This window comes from Rhipicephalus microplus, chromosome 1 (genome assembly GCF_043290135.1).
Source record: "Rhipicephalus microplus isolate Deutch F79 chromosome 1, USDA_Rmic, whole genome shotgun sequence".
Lineage (NCBI taxonomy): Eukaryota > Metazoa > Arthropoda > Arachnida > Ixodida > Ixodidae > Rhipicephalus > Rhipicephalus microplus.
In genome coordinates this window covers 226292940-226307518 of record NC_134700.1, presented here as the reverse complement: position 1 = coordinate 226307518, position 14579 = coordinate 226292940, and the positions used below count along the sequence as shown (strand labels likewise).

General features: G+C 46.0%; 1 protein-coding gene across 2 annotated transcripts in view; it reads left to right on the top strand.

Moving 5' to 3' along the window:
• The window catches only part of LOC119159598 (Tousled-like kinase), a 157584-nt gene that overhangs the window by 11213 nt on the left and 131792 nt on the right, over positions 1 to 14579 (top strand). For both annotated transcript variants that reach the window (XM_075891460.1, XM_075891461.1), the window contains one exon: positions 1744 to 1827. The gene's annotated coding sequence lies outside the window, so the exon portion shown is untranslated. The remainder of the gene's footprint in view (positions 1 to 1743; positions 1828 to 14579) is intronic.

Genomic DNA, 14579 nt, shown 5'->3' with positions numbered 1-14579 from the left:
ACATTCTTGGCTGATTTTTACCGTTGCCATCATATCCCAGATATGTATATATACTTATATATGTAAAAAAGGCATAAAGAAAAATTATTCGTAGGAAAAATTCTAAAGCAACATAATGGGGATTCGAACCAGTGACCTTTCGCTACGCAGCCTGATGCACTAGCCAACACAGTCATGTGCCATGTTTGTGCCGTTGACATAACGATGAGCTATTCATATCCATCATTTACCGCTCACGGTGTTCAGATCTCGAAACAGCTTGAGCGTATTTTCAATGGCCGACGCTTTTACATTTTCTTTCAAATTAAACAGTACAACGTGCAAAAAAAAAAAAGTGGCCCATTTCTGTATTACTCACGAAGTAGAAGAGAAGAGAAAAAAAAAAAAGGAACAGAAGGGCCCACTAACCATCAGATGCCACCGGGTGGCAGGACACGCAAAAGGGTCGTACCACGTGCTGCAGTTTAATAAAAGAAAAAGAAAAATCGGTGCCAGCTTCTGCGTTGCAAATATTTTCGGCACGATCCTGAAATGCAAACACATAACAACTATGACCGTTGTTAATTCACACTTGTCCTGTGTATAACTATGTTTTTTTTTTTCGAGCGTCCTTTTGTGCTGCAGTGGCATGCTGATGGTATCGAGCTGCTTGTTGTTTTTCGTGTGATATTCTAATTTCTTGCTGTCGTATTCATTGCTTTGCCCTAGTGGCGAAACTGACTTTTTTTTTTTTTTCAATTATGACTTGTCATATTTACCGCTTGTTTCCAGATTTTGTACTTGAATATAGTAAAACACCTTTGACATGTCTTTCACAGGGCAGTGAAAAAAAAAATGCAGTAGCCGGGAAATGAATTGCTCTAAAAATGTTTGGAATGTGAGCTCGTGTAAAAGACTAATTCATATTTGTTTATATATATTCTTTGGTGGCTCAGTGTAACAAATTCAGTTTTAAGTTGGCCCTATTTTTGTTCTGAAATTTTTTGTGATATTCTTTGTGCCATAACCATATTTCATGCATGAACTAACTCAACATTGCACTGTGCTGTCTAACGCTTATATGCTGTTAGAGTCGGGAAAAAGTGTTGCTAAATAATAAAGCAGACACTGGACATACAAACACCTTATAAAATTTTATTCATCAGTTTATGTCTCAAAGAGGTAGTCAATAGGAGCCTAGAATTTTTTTTCATGCCTCTGCCATCATCAGACCCTGATACGTTGATCCACATAGCGAAACTCATCGACATAGCTCCCAAGCACATCCAGCGCCGCAACAGTTGGCAATTCGTTAGGCCGAAACACTACAAAATCAACATATGAAAAAAGTATTCTAATGCATTGCTGGTTTTGGATTCTTTGCTGGGGAAAGATGCTGGAGAATGTAATTCAAGGGAAAATGTACATGTGAGGAATGTATAGGCAGGATTGTACTTTACTTTGTCCCATAATTTGTTAGTTGCTGTTGTTCGCGTCCCCAATAGTGACACTGAATTACTTCTTGCCAGTTTTGGCCGTAATATATGTTTGCAAGATTTCCAAACCAAAATAAACATACTTTGTGAAAGCAAACAACGAGTCGATGACTTATTGTTGATCTAATTCAGTCAATTCCACACTTTATTTTTTTTTTCCTTATAAAGGCTATGCTATTAGAGAGCATAACTCTTATGTGATTGCCACACATGTCATGGGTATGAAACTGCCTTACAGAAAAGTGTTTTTTGCATGTCTTGTTGACAGCGTCCGGCCAACCATGCTACCACATTGGAGAAGACTCCTGCTCAGGCAAACGTGACAGGGCCCAGCCACCATCTCTTCATAAAGGTAGGAGCTGCAGTTCTAGCTTTGTCTCTTCTTTTTTTTTTTTTTTCTGGTGGGGTCTTCAGTAGACTGTCCACTTTACCCAAGGTGAATTGTAGTTTTAATTTACATTGGTTTAATTTGTTATGATTTGGTCGCATATACAAGTGCAACAATGTTGGCAAGGCTAATTTTCTTATGAAAGCCTTAAAAAATGTCCAGCTAGTTGTATAGATGTTACAGATACATACTTGTGCTATCAAAGGTTCACAGAAGGTTGAAGAAATGGGTGTCAAATGTTTCTGTGCCGTTTATATGAAATGCATTTATATGACATTTCTATGATCGCCAACTCACATTTGTTATGAGTTGGTGATCCATTTCTTTTTCCTTTACTAGCCTTTGCACACACATTGTAATGTGATCCTTGCCTGTGTTCACTGTAACCAAATTGTAAGAACAGTGGTTTGCCCCTCGTTCCCTTTCGTATCAACAAGATCCACGTTTGCAAGTCTTCTGCTTGACAAGTCCGCTTGTCGAATTGACGGCTTGACACAACCCCCGTTTACGGATTTTTTTCATCCTGCATATAGTATTGTGTGGAAGCTGCTCTTTCAAGTAGGAACATCCTGACCTGTAACATTTGCCCGATTAGCCAGAAATATTTCGTTTTCCTGAGTGACAAACTACTGGTGAACGAAGGTATTGATTGGCTGATGCCTTATGAATAATTGTTGAGAGTTTTTTATGAATTGTGCCGATGTGAGCAAGGTTGTATTCTTCTTTGACTGCAAGCTTAATATTTCGTATGATTCAGGAACTCGCCTCGGCTAGCTGGCCGCAGTCACAATATTTTGTCTCCAAGTGCTGGAACAGTGAAGAAAATGGGGGGGGGGGGGGGTATGGATAGAGTTCAAAGAAAATGTCAGCTACCTTTGCGATTTGGTAGAAGGCCCTTCCCATATTTTATATATTGACCATTGCTCAAGGGTATTTAATACCATAATTCGAGCAACATGTCGATACTTATCTCCAGAATTTATGAAATCTGGAGGTCTATTCTGAAATTTCTGAAAAAACAGAGGTCTTGTTCGACAATTTTATTTATTATTTATTTGGAACATTACCCCCAGCGTCATCTTAGGCATTATTGCGGGGCGTACAGTGCCTCATAGAATGAATCCGTAGTCTTGCGGCCAACTAAATCAGCTGATAACATATTACATTCGACAATGGCTTATGAAAAAAAATAATGTTTAAACAAATCTGTCCTGGGGTTGTATGGCCGTACTTTAAATTTGTGGTCATGAGGAGAGGAATGATAATGTGCTGGTTTTAAATATTCTGAATGATTAATGCCTGTTTTCTTGTTATAGGTTGAATGAAATAGTTTTAATCTTAGATTACGTCTTTGATCTTGTAAGTATTGCCAATTAAGTTCTCTTTTCATACATTGGGAGCTTTCCGGTCGGTCATATTTTCCCAGAACAAATCTTACTGCTATCGACTGAATGCGCTCTAGTGCATGAATATGTACTTTGTGAAACGGATCCCACACAGGACAGGCGCATCCCAGTATTGGTCTGATGTAGGCGTAATATGCGGCCTGTTTAACTTCCTTGGTTACATGTGTAAGATTTCTTTGTAAAAAGCCTAGGGCTTTTCCAGCTCTGCGGAGAACTCTGGCAAAGTGTTCAGAGCATCCCTCATCCTCGGAAAATGTGACACCCAAGTATTTGTATTTGAGTTCTTTTCTAATAACTTCATTGTTTAAGATGTACTGATTTGTAAACCTATTGACCCTTTTAGTAAAACTAACGTGAATCCATTTATTAGTGTTTAGTACCATGTCATTATTTTTACACCATAGCTCTACGTGATTAAGGTCATCCTGAAGCTGGGTGGAATCCGCTTGGTCGGTCAGTTCAGTATACAGCACACAGTCGTCAGCAAACATTCTAATACGACACTTAATTGTATCTGAAATATCACAAACACAAGAAAGAGAAGTGGGCTGAGTATGGAACGCTGAAGTACCCCTGATGCCACCGAAACTAAACATGAACATGATCCACCTAGAACAACCTTCTGTTTTCTTGAAGTTAAATAGTCCGCAATCCATCGGCAAATGGTTTGATGAATATTCAAGTTCTGCAGTTTTTGAATCTGAATTGAGTGTGATACCGTATCGAAGGCCTTTCTGAATTCCAAAAATAAACAATCAATCTGTCCTCGATTATCTAAAACTAATGGTATATCATGATAGAATTCAATTAATCGGGTTGTACACGAAAAACTCTGTCTAAATCCGTGTTGTTTAGGATTTAAAAAATTTATTGAAGTCAGGTGATTCATTAAAGCAGAAAAAAGAACACGTTCAAGTACTTTAAAACAAATTGGCATCAGAGAAATGGGTCTGTAATTTGATACATCTGATTTAGGACACTTTTGAAAATGGGAACAACATTAGCTATTTTCCAGTCATCAGGAAGCTTGCCTTCATCGAGTGATTTTTCGTAGATAACATAAAGATAACAAGCTACTGCCTCAGAGCAGTGTTTTAAAATTCTTGGTGATATGCCATCTGGGCCAGTTGCTTTACCTTCGTCAATGGCTGTAACAACTTCATTATGTCATTGAATGAAAGCTCTATCTCATCCATAGGCCAACATTGTTCTTTTTAATTTGTGACAATTGCTTGTGTAGGAGGGCGGAAAACCGATTTTAAAAAGTTGTTGAAAGTTGGCTTTATCTCCATCCTGAGTTACAATCTCACCACCGTAACGTAGATTTGGTGGGCTAACCTTCTCACTACCACATCGTTTCATATACTTCCAAAAGCTCTTTTTATCAGGAAAGTCAGTGGCCAAACTTTTAAAATACTTTCTCTTGGCTTCTTTCAGTTTAACTTTGTAAAGTGATGTCAAATATTTCATTTTAATAAAATTTTTGTGGGTTTCATTTTGGCAATATAGAGAAAAGGCCCTCTTGTGCTTTTTGATAAGCTGAATAAGATGTCCATTAATTCAAGGTTTTTTTATTTTGCTTAGTTTATAGCATGAGACACTCGTACGGGGCACCGAATGAGCCCAGTAATGCTTTCCTTAAAAACTTGCCATAGCTGCTCAACAGTGAAATTGATGCTCAAGTCCCGCTGATATTTGCTCATAGTTTGCTTTACTATAAAAGAAGATTATCCTAGATTCACATTTTTTTTGCATTTACATGAGATCTTGTTAGCTTTGCAAAGACAGCATTCTGATCACTAATACTGGGAATAATGTGTGTCTCTTTAATGACATCAGGGGTATTACAGAACAACAAATCCAGAATGTTGTCACCTCGCGTAGGGCTTGAGACATACTGCACGAGGGCGAGCACGTCGGTCAACGTTTTCAGTTCACAATATGCCGCTGCATTAGATTTTAAGACGCAGTTACCGTTATTCCACTAAGCATCCGGCAAATTGAAGTCACCAACAAGAACGACACATTCTTTAGAAAACGTGCGGGCAATTTTTTTCAGCTGACACATAACATTCGTTTCAAAGACAGGAGGCCGATAGAAAGCACCAACAATAAAACTAGAACGATCATTTTGCACTACGGTGCACCAAACAGATTTAGTTCCATTGTTATCAATAAAGATTTCTTCGGACATCAAAGAATCCTTTACAAGAATGAAAGCACCGCCACCATGCATTGACCTGTCTTTCCGATATGTTTGAAAATTGTAAGAAAACATTTCAGAGTTCGAAACTGCTTCTTCAAGCCAAGATTCTCATCCAGTGACTATGCCAGCGTTCACTAACTTGATAAGGCCATCCAGATCATCAACTTTATTCTTAACACTGCGGCAATCAGAATCAGAAATCAGAAGGGCAATATCTCGGGCACCTTGGGTCTTTTGTCTCACTTTTTTGTTATCGCGTCACAAATGTCTTACTTTTGCCACATCCTGTGCATCAAAAGAAAGTTTCACTGTTTGGCCATTTGTTTCTTTTTATTTTGCTTATTCCCATAAGTGCTTTCTTTTTTTATGCACCTGCTTGGAATAGTCGTCACTGATTGATAAGCCAGAATCCTTCAACTCGTGTGTGCATTTTTGTAAATTTCAGCTTTTTCTTGATAGTTGTAAAGCCATAGTGTGACCGGTCTGTTCTTCCCCCGCATCTTTGTTCCAATGCGGTAAATTCTTTGAACACTCATTAAGGTGACACCCATTTTAGCAGTAAAAGTATCGTCTAGAACAATTTTATGGAGTGGTTCACTCGTTTCACCGCTACTTTCCCTGAAGCTATATACAACCAAGTTATTACATCTGCTTCTGTTTTCAAGATCATCGATTTTCGCTTGCATCTGAACAACGCCTGCCGATATTTGATCCACTGTTTTCTCACAATATTAAAATTTTACACTTTTACCGGCAAGGCACTTCAATTCACTTTCATTATGTTTCAAATATGGTGGCCGCACGGGCTAATTCACACACACACACACACACACACACACACACACACATATATATATATATATATATATATATATATATATATATATATATATATATATGATAAAAACATTTCTTTGAGTGTCAGGCTAGCGAAAGGTCCCCTGGTCGTGTTGGTTGCGAAACTTTATTGTGGTCCTGCAAGGCGCGCGTCAGCGGGCGACTCCCACTTCGGGACCGTCGTTAGGCCAAGCCTATGGGCTGCTCCGCGGTCCTGCTGGACGGCCCAAAGTTGGTCGGCCAGGAAGGAGCTGCGTAGGGCCGCCTCCCACCTGAGCGATGTACTGTTGGGGTTAGTGTACATTGACTTGCACTCCCAGAGCATGTGCGCCAGCGTGGATACATCCCCACATGCGGGGCAAGCGTCATTGGGGAACACGTCAGGATAAATAGCGTGAAGGGATTTCAGGTTAGGGTACGTGTACAGTTAGGGTACGTGCAGTAGTCTGAGCGTAAGGGCCTGTGGCGTGTGTCCTTTGGTTTAATCCACCATGTTCATGTTCGCTTGCGCCACGTTTTCTTTGGTCTTTTTGTATCGCTTGTTAAAATACGAGATCGCCGATATTTTTCTTGTGTGATTCGATATTGCCGATCCTACGTAATGTGAAAGCTGACAGCCACAAGCTTGCCCTTGTCGTGCTTACAAATAGGTTTCCCGCTAAAACCGGTTCGGTGTCTGCTGGAGTGACGGCTGTTAAAGAAAGAAAAAAAAAAGAGGTCCAGTTCTTGGATTGGGGCAATGCATCGTCTCATCAACTTTGTCCGCCAGGAGGACGGTGTTATCTGTAGCAGGTCGGAGCTCTTACACCCGGCACCTTCTCTCCACGATGCGGCGGTGGTTGTAATCCTTTGGTGACGGAGGATAAATGCGGGGGCGTACCGTTACGTGCCCGTGGCACCATTCGTTGCGCCCTCCACGCTGCTGACCGTGATGCGTTGGCTGCGTAGTGTTGCCACCCGCAGATGTTTCGATCGATTGGACGCTCAGGGAGAGCAGCGAGTGCCTCGGTGTTTTTCCCCTCGGCCGCGTCGGCTGGATTGACCCCGCCCCGGGCTTTAGGCGCGTAGCGGCCGCGCAGCGAAGCGCGCCCGACACGTGCAGTTGTGCGTGCCCTCCCTCCACAACCTGTTCTCTCCTTTGGGGGCTCCGCAGTGCTCGTTCCGTCGCGTTGCACTGTACTTCGCTCGCAGGATTTCAAGCTGGACGGTTGTGCCCTCGCGATCTCCGACTACAGCGTAGCTCCCGCCGACTGGTTCGCCCTCCGCGGTCTCCTGAAGCCGTGCAGCTCTCGCATTGGGGCACCCCGCCCTTGGACTGCTTCGACCGGATCCCCACTTTCCTATCTCCTTCTTTTTTCTCTCCTTGGCTGTCTTCTTCTCCTTCTATTTTCCTTCTATTCTTTTTATCCCTCCTTCACCCCACCCCTATAAGGCACTGCGCCGTGTCGCCTGAAGGCAGACAGAAATTAGGTGCCTTTTTCCTCTTCATTGTAACCACTACCACCACCACCACTGTACTGGTCCTCGGACGCATCTCAGAGCGCTCTAGCTGTTGCTTGCCCCCAGGTGCACTCGGCGTCTGTGGGTATAAACATATAAATAAACGACACACACACACACACACACATTTCCAGCAGACGACACGCTCCGCGCTTGCCGCTCCCTGCCGCCGCTACAGCGTACTAGGATACTGCACTAGAAACGTGGTGGAATACACGGTACCGCCGCCGCCGCAGGTTTCCGCCACTTTGCGCATGCGCTGATTAGCACAGCTGTACAGATTTTTTACTTATGTGATTCTTGAAAGAGAGAAAAGAAGATAAAAGTGAGCCCCGTAACTGTCAGCGTCACAGTGCGGCACTTCAACAGTAGCTCAGGAGGGTTGGGGGTAAGGAGGGATTAAAAGGATAGGATTAAAAGGCAAAGAGATAGGAAGGAGAGAGCGAGGAGCAGGGACAGCGAACGACAGAAAACGACGGAAGTAGAGGAGATAGGAAAGATGGACGCGGTCGCAGGACGGGGCACCACTCGGCGAGAGCTCTTGTCGGCGTCAGGAGGTGGCGTAGGGCGAGTCCAGTCGGCCAGAGCCGCGCTGTCGTCGGAGATTGCGCGGGTACAACCGGTCACACGGAGATTGCGGGGGCACAACAAGAAGGTTGGATAGGGAGAGGGGGGCTTTTGAAGAAAATGACAAAATTGTTATTGAAAAAAGGCCTTTCTCGTCCCTCAAATATGATTGATTTTTGGAGAGAAGTTGGCGTCAGGTGACACTATAGGCATCCCCGTCCTCAGGTGGAAGCGGCCAGCGGTGTCGCTGTAGGAGAGAAGCGTTTCTCACGACTTAGTTATTATGGTGGCATAACACGTGTCGCGTTACGTATTGCATTGTCCGTTTGAACTGCTTGAATAGCGCTTGGCACGGAATTGCGCGCATTGCCGACGCGAACACGTAGTTTACTCGTACTTTTTTGTTTTTTCCAAGCTGGGACTTCCAACATCGCGATGTGTCGTACGAACCAAGGTCGACAGTGCCTGCCGCAGATAACCGTGCCTTTCAGCCAAATTGAGCTAAGGAGCACATCCTGCTTACGGGGCCAATTTCTTCCCACTGTGGCGCTATAGTGTGTCGTCAGAAAGGCACAACAGTAGATAAACGCTAAGGCGGGAATGCAACCGAGTTCTTTGTGCGTGTGAGACGATGGACGATACCCGTACTTTCCGTGTATACCTTGTCTCATACACACAGGAATATTTTTTCGGGGCGTGTTTATGTGTCGAACGGCTAACTTTGGCAGCTGCTGGTCGATATGAGGGCGTGTGAATTATCTTGTATCGCCTGAAAAGTTAAAGCATGGAAAAAAATTGGGGGTGTCACAACCCCCCTCAACTCACCCTTAGCTACGTACCGCTGTGTTCCAGCCGTGTTACGTTGTGAGAAGCTACGCAAGAAGTTATCGACTTTTTTTTTTCTTTTTCATGTTGCGGAGTGAAGTCAGTGGAATGGCAGACCGCCCAGTTTGAATTGCCCACTACCAACATGTGCGTTATTTATCGTAGTCATCATCTATAGGTGATCTTAGCAGCTAGCGAAACTTCGTTCATTGCGGAATAAATCGTTGTAATTTGTCTCGTAATAATGGCTCACTTCAATCAATTCGCGTGTGAAAATGCCTAATCTCGTATATTTACGTAGTGTCCAGAACGATTTACGGACATAGCCTGCAGATGGGATTGTTGCAATCGCCATAACGCTTTCTTTGTCGGCCACCCTCTACGCCGTTCTCCTATTTCCACCGCCCGGGCGGCGACCAGGAGGCATCTTTTCCGCGCATCGTTCGGCGCGGCCAGTCGTTGATGGCAGTCGCACTAAGTTGCCGGCCTGCCCCCTTCGTGATGGCGTCGGCGCTGCTGCTTCACTTGGATTGAATGTGCTGCTTGGAGGAGGCCGAATGAAGGGGGGAGAGGAGGGGACAGACAGGGAGAAGCGCATACGTTCAACCGCGCCGAGAAAAGCCGAGATTTGTCCGAGACTGGGTACCTACACCACCCTTCCGCTTCACTCAACGATCGTCTCCACACTCAACGTCTTTTTTTTTCCCCTTGGTCTAGTTTTTTGTTTTATCTTCTTAGACCAAATCAAAGGGTCTTGCGACCATGGCGTCGTTGTGAGCTTCGTCTAACGAGCGCACCCTTTCTCTCCTTACTCACTCCGTGGGCGCTCGGTCGTCGTTCGAGGCCGTATTTGGACAAAAGAGTACCCGTCTGCATTGATTGCTTTGCGACTGGGGCACTTCGACGGGAGGGTGTCTTTTGTTTGCCTACTTGTTAGCTAGCACCGCCCATGTCACGTGGGGAGGCGGGGAGTGGTCGGAGTAAGGGTGGGTGGGCTTGAATGGCGCGAACGACGTGGAGAAGGAATACTGGAATATATTCCTACCTCGTTTGCTGCGCGGGGCTCTTCGTAGCTGGTCATCTGCTGTACAAAAAAAAAAAAACAAAAAACGCCGTGACATGGGCGTTGCCCTGGGGGTTTGCTGGTGCTGCAGTGTTAAGTGGGAACATTGGGACAAGTGTCGTGTAATGTCTGTAACCGGTGTTGTGGCCAGGCTTCAGGTGTCGCTGTGCTTAACATCACTAACAGCTCTCGCTTCAGTGAGTAGATACAGGGATCGAATTCGGAAGTCTTGACCCCCCCCCCCCCCCCACCCCGTACTGTTTTTAAGGAGTAGCTCGGCACCCCTTTGGCAGGTGAACTGCAGCAATGTGGCTCGGCCACTGGCTTTTTCGTCCAGCGGCAGTGACTGTGGCACTCATTTGGCTAGCGCTGGAGTTTATTTTCTTGGCAATAGCGTTATATATATATATATATATATATATATATATATATATATATATATATATATATATATATATATATATATATATATATATATATATATATATATATATATATATATATATATATATATTGTAGCAGTCGCGAATGTATTGCTTTAAATTCGTGATGTTGTGAAAGCAATACATCACGTGTACTACTCTCCGTATACGGCGTATTGTATAAGAGAAAGAAAAGAAAATAAAAATCGGCGCCGAACACACCTTTTATCCTCCACTGAGAAAAAATGGGTGCGTTATTTCGCGAATAACTCAAGCCATGGCAGGCTTTGGCTTAATCCTCACACGATAGCACTCTACCGAATTAAGTCGGGTACATTTAGTGCGTTTATTGTCGCGCTTAATTCAGTTAATTCAGAACACCATGTCTACGAAATGCGTGTGCGAAATACAGCCATTGTTTCACGAGAACCACCTAGCAGCTGTCCACATATTCGGACATATAACAAACACTGAGGGTGGCAAGGACGTCAGTTAAAAGTCGGTTTTTATTTTACCTCGCCTCTTCCGTTTAATGGATGGCGGGGAAAAACGTTTTTCAAGATCTCGCTCGCGTATACGTTGCCATTAAAAAAAATAATATCTCCCTCTTCTTGCCTGCGAGCCGTTCCACGGCTTACAGCAAACGTAGCGCAGAAACAACGGGTTATTTGCAATTCGTGTCTTGTCGCCTACCCGTACGATAGCATAACGGTAGCACATCTTAGGCACGGTTGTGGCGCCAGTCCGGTAAACTGACGGCTGCTGCTTTCGCATCACGAAATTTCTACCTGAATGCCCCCCCCCCCATCCCCCTCCATTGTTGCGCGGTTTTCTTGGTGAAAACGTGATCTCAAGCACCTGAGCCATATTGTAATCACGCGCCTTCCAGCTGCGGTACTTTTCCGCAATCCTGCCTGGGAGCGTGGCGCCACCTAGAGGCACGTTTTGAACTTTCTTGACTAAACAAACCGTCAGAGCCAGTGGCGGCTCCGACGCACGGCCTGGATTGTATATAAGTCCGTTCGATTCGCCTGCACCGCATGAACCAGTTGACGAGGTGCTGCACCTTGCCATTCGTTTCAAAAGGTGCAGAAGAGGTGCTGCACTGGTTCACGATTTTCCTGCACCACCTACGTTGATAGTGCCGGCTTGGTGCAGCCGCGGCTTGGTGCAGACGACGCAGCGCTTAGGCGTAGGCGCCGTACCCGCGTCTACTAACGCGGTGTGTTTGGCCAAGATGTTTGCGCCTCATAAACTGTCCGCATGTGTGATTTGCCATCGGTCGGTGTTAGTTGAACGGTGTAAATTAAGCGAACAGAAACAAAGCCTGCACCGTCGTTCGTTTCGGTTCCCTGTGCCTTCACCGCTGAGCTCGCGCTGCACAATTTCTGTACTTCGTGTTCACAGCCGTGAACCGGTTTCGATTGGTGCAGGTGAATCGAACGGACCTTATGCATCGCGACACAAACGGCGGGGCTTCAAAAGCGTGTGTAAATGTCAAAACCGTAAATACAGACTGCAAAAACATATAGGGCAGACCCACCCCATGATTTGCGTCGGTGTTGTTGAACTTTTGCGTCGGTGTTGTTACCTTTTTTTTTTTTTTTTGGCAGCAAACCTACGTGCCCTGCCCTGTATATACAACGTTGTCGCAGGCTGATGCCGAGACGCTTCTTCTTATTTTTCTAAACTTTAGAGTTCGCCCTTCATTGTATGGTTCTGGTACCGTTACCATGTTTTTTTTTCTTCTTTTTTTTGCGAATGCAGCAGGTCTCCCGAATTTCTTTGCGGAGATAGGCGCGACATTGAGATTTGAGGTTGTGACAGTTCCGCTTTGGGATCGTTACATCGTGCGCAGCTGTCAGCGTGATACGCCGCGCACGTGACAAAATGCGAGATCTATGGCTGTGTTTGCGGTACACTCGCTTTCAAGCGTAATCACCCCTGTGCTCGTCGAAAACCGTGGCTGGATAACCCCGCCGGCGGCCTCCATTGTTTTGCGCTGGCAGCTGCATACCGCGCAGTAGCTGGAAACAGGCTTTGCTTCCTCATCAAAAGCGTTGCGCGCACATCCGAACACAGGGTATCTCTGAATCTCCGAGAGGCCGTAGCGCAGATTCCCCCCACAATATCATTGTTTGGCGTGATTTGGAAGTCTCTAATATTCCCAAGACACCGTTTCGAGAAATGTGTCGCTTTAGTGCGTCAGCCGTGTTTGTACCAAAAGAGAGACGATAATAAAAAAAAAAACACTGGTTACTGGCAACTCAAAAAGACAGCATCTGTGGACTCTCGGCTTGGTAATGGAGTAATTAAGTTCCATAAAAATATATATTGCATCGTGTTTGATACTGTCGCGTAGAGGCAGCTATGATTTGTTGTTCTTGTAGTAGTTGTTGTTGTACGTAGTCTAATATTCTGTTTCAGCCTTTCGTGGCTCTACCGGTTTTTTTAATAGACTGCCGTGAAAGATCGCAGGAAATCACGGGGGTGCTGACAGTAAAAAAAATAAAAAATAGAATAGCTCATGATCAACCTGGGTGCGACGTTGCGGCTTTAGCGCGCCTTCCCCGCGCCGTCCGGAAATCTGTTGTGCTATCGCTGATGCGCCTGTCTGTACTTCGCCGCAACTGTAGCACCACATGGCGACGCTAACAGGAGGTACATTCCGCCAGTGGTGCTAATCAGCGCCAACAATCGCAGCGGCGGAGGAATCCGCGCGAAACTGCGGAAAGCGCGATGCAGCCATCGACACACCCGCGCTTTCGTCCTCCTCCTTCAGACCTGAGCGAGCGGGAGACCGGGAGATTATAGCGAGAGAGAGTAGTAGGACGAAAGCGTGTTGTAGAGGAGAGAGAAAAAGAGAAAAAAAACAACAAAAGAAGGTCGCGCAGGCGCGTACCGGAAGCGTGCGCGCCTCTCGGAAAAGAGTTGAGCGAGCGGCGGCGCGCAGCGCTGTGTCGCCACCGGTGGTGGTACCCCGGGAGGCGGAGCCGCCCCTCAACGCGCGTCACGGGCTTTGGCAGCGCGAACGGGGAGGAGAGAGAGAGAGGAAAAGGAACATTGCGGTGGAGTACCCCAGGAGAGCGCGGCTGACGATGTGGTGTGCGTCATCACCGCGCCGCGAAGAGAGGAGGAAAAGGAAAGCACGCGGTGCCTCCCGAACACGTGCGGCCGTCAGACCTTCACCCAGTTCGAATTTGGCGCCGCGGAAGTGCCCTGCGCGCGAACGACCGCGTCACTCTGATGTACCTCCTCCTCCTCCGGCTGTGAGCTCTCTCGAGGTATGAAGAGGAGGGAACCTGCTAGCGCGGAACGAGAGGAAGCGAAGGAGGAGTGCGCGGTTCGGCCTTCCCTTTTATTTTTCTTTTGGATGCGAGCGCGCTCTTTTCTCTTCGTACTTTGTTCGACCGCTCTTTGTACGCCCGCTTGTCTCTGCTCGCCTCCGCTTCGGCGCACTATATATATTTAGCAGGTTGTAATCGCGCGTCGTCTCTCTCCTCGCGTCACTCTTTCCTCCGACGTACTCTTCATTCTTCGCGCGTGCCTCCTGTTGTTTTTTTTCGTCGCGCTCTCTCCGCTCCTCGCTCCCGTTTCGCCCTCCTCCGCTGTTTGGTCTGCAGCGGCGGTGCTCAGCTGTTGGGAGATTCACTTTCGCGGCCGCTGCCCGCGTCGGCCGACGGCATTGGCGAGGAGGAGCGGGGGCGCGGCGTTGGCGTGAGTGAGAAGGGGCAAAAGGTAGCTGTTTTTGTTTGCGTCTCGCCTCGGGCGTTCGCTCGCTCTCTTTCTACACTCCTCCCGTGCAACCCGCGGGCGCTATGAGGCCCGCGCTGTGGTTTGGCTGGGGTGTTCTCCTCCGTGCTGCACATTTTTTTCCTTCCTCTCCTCCT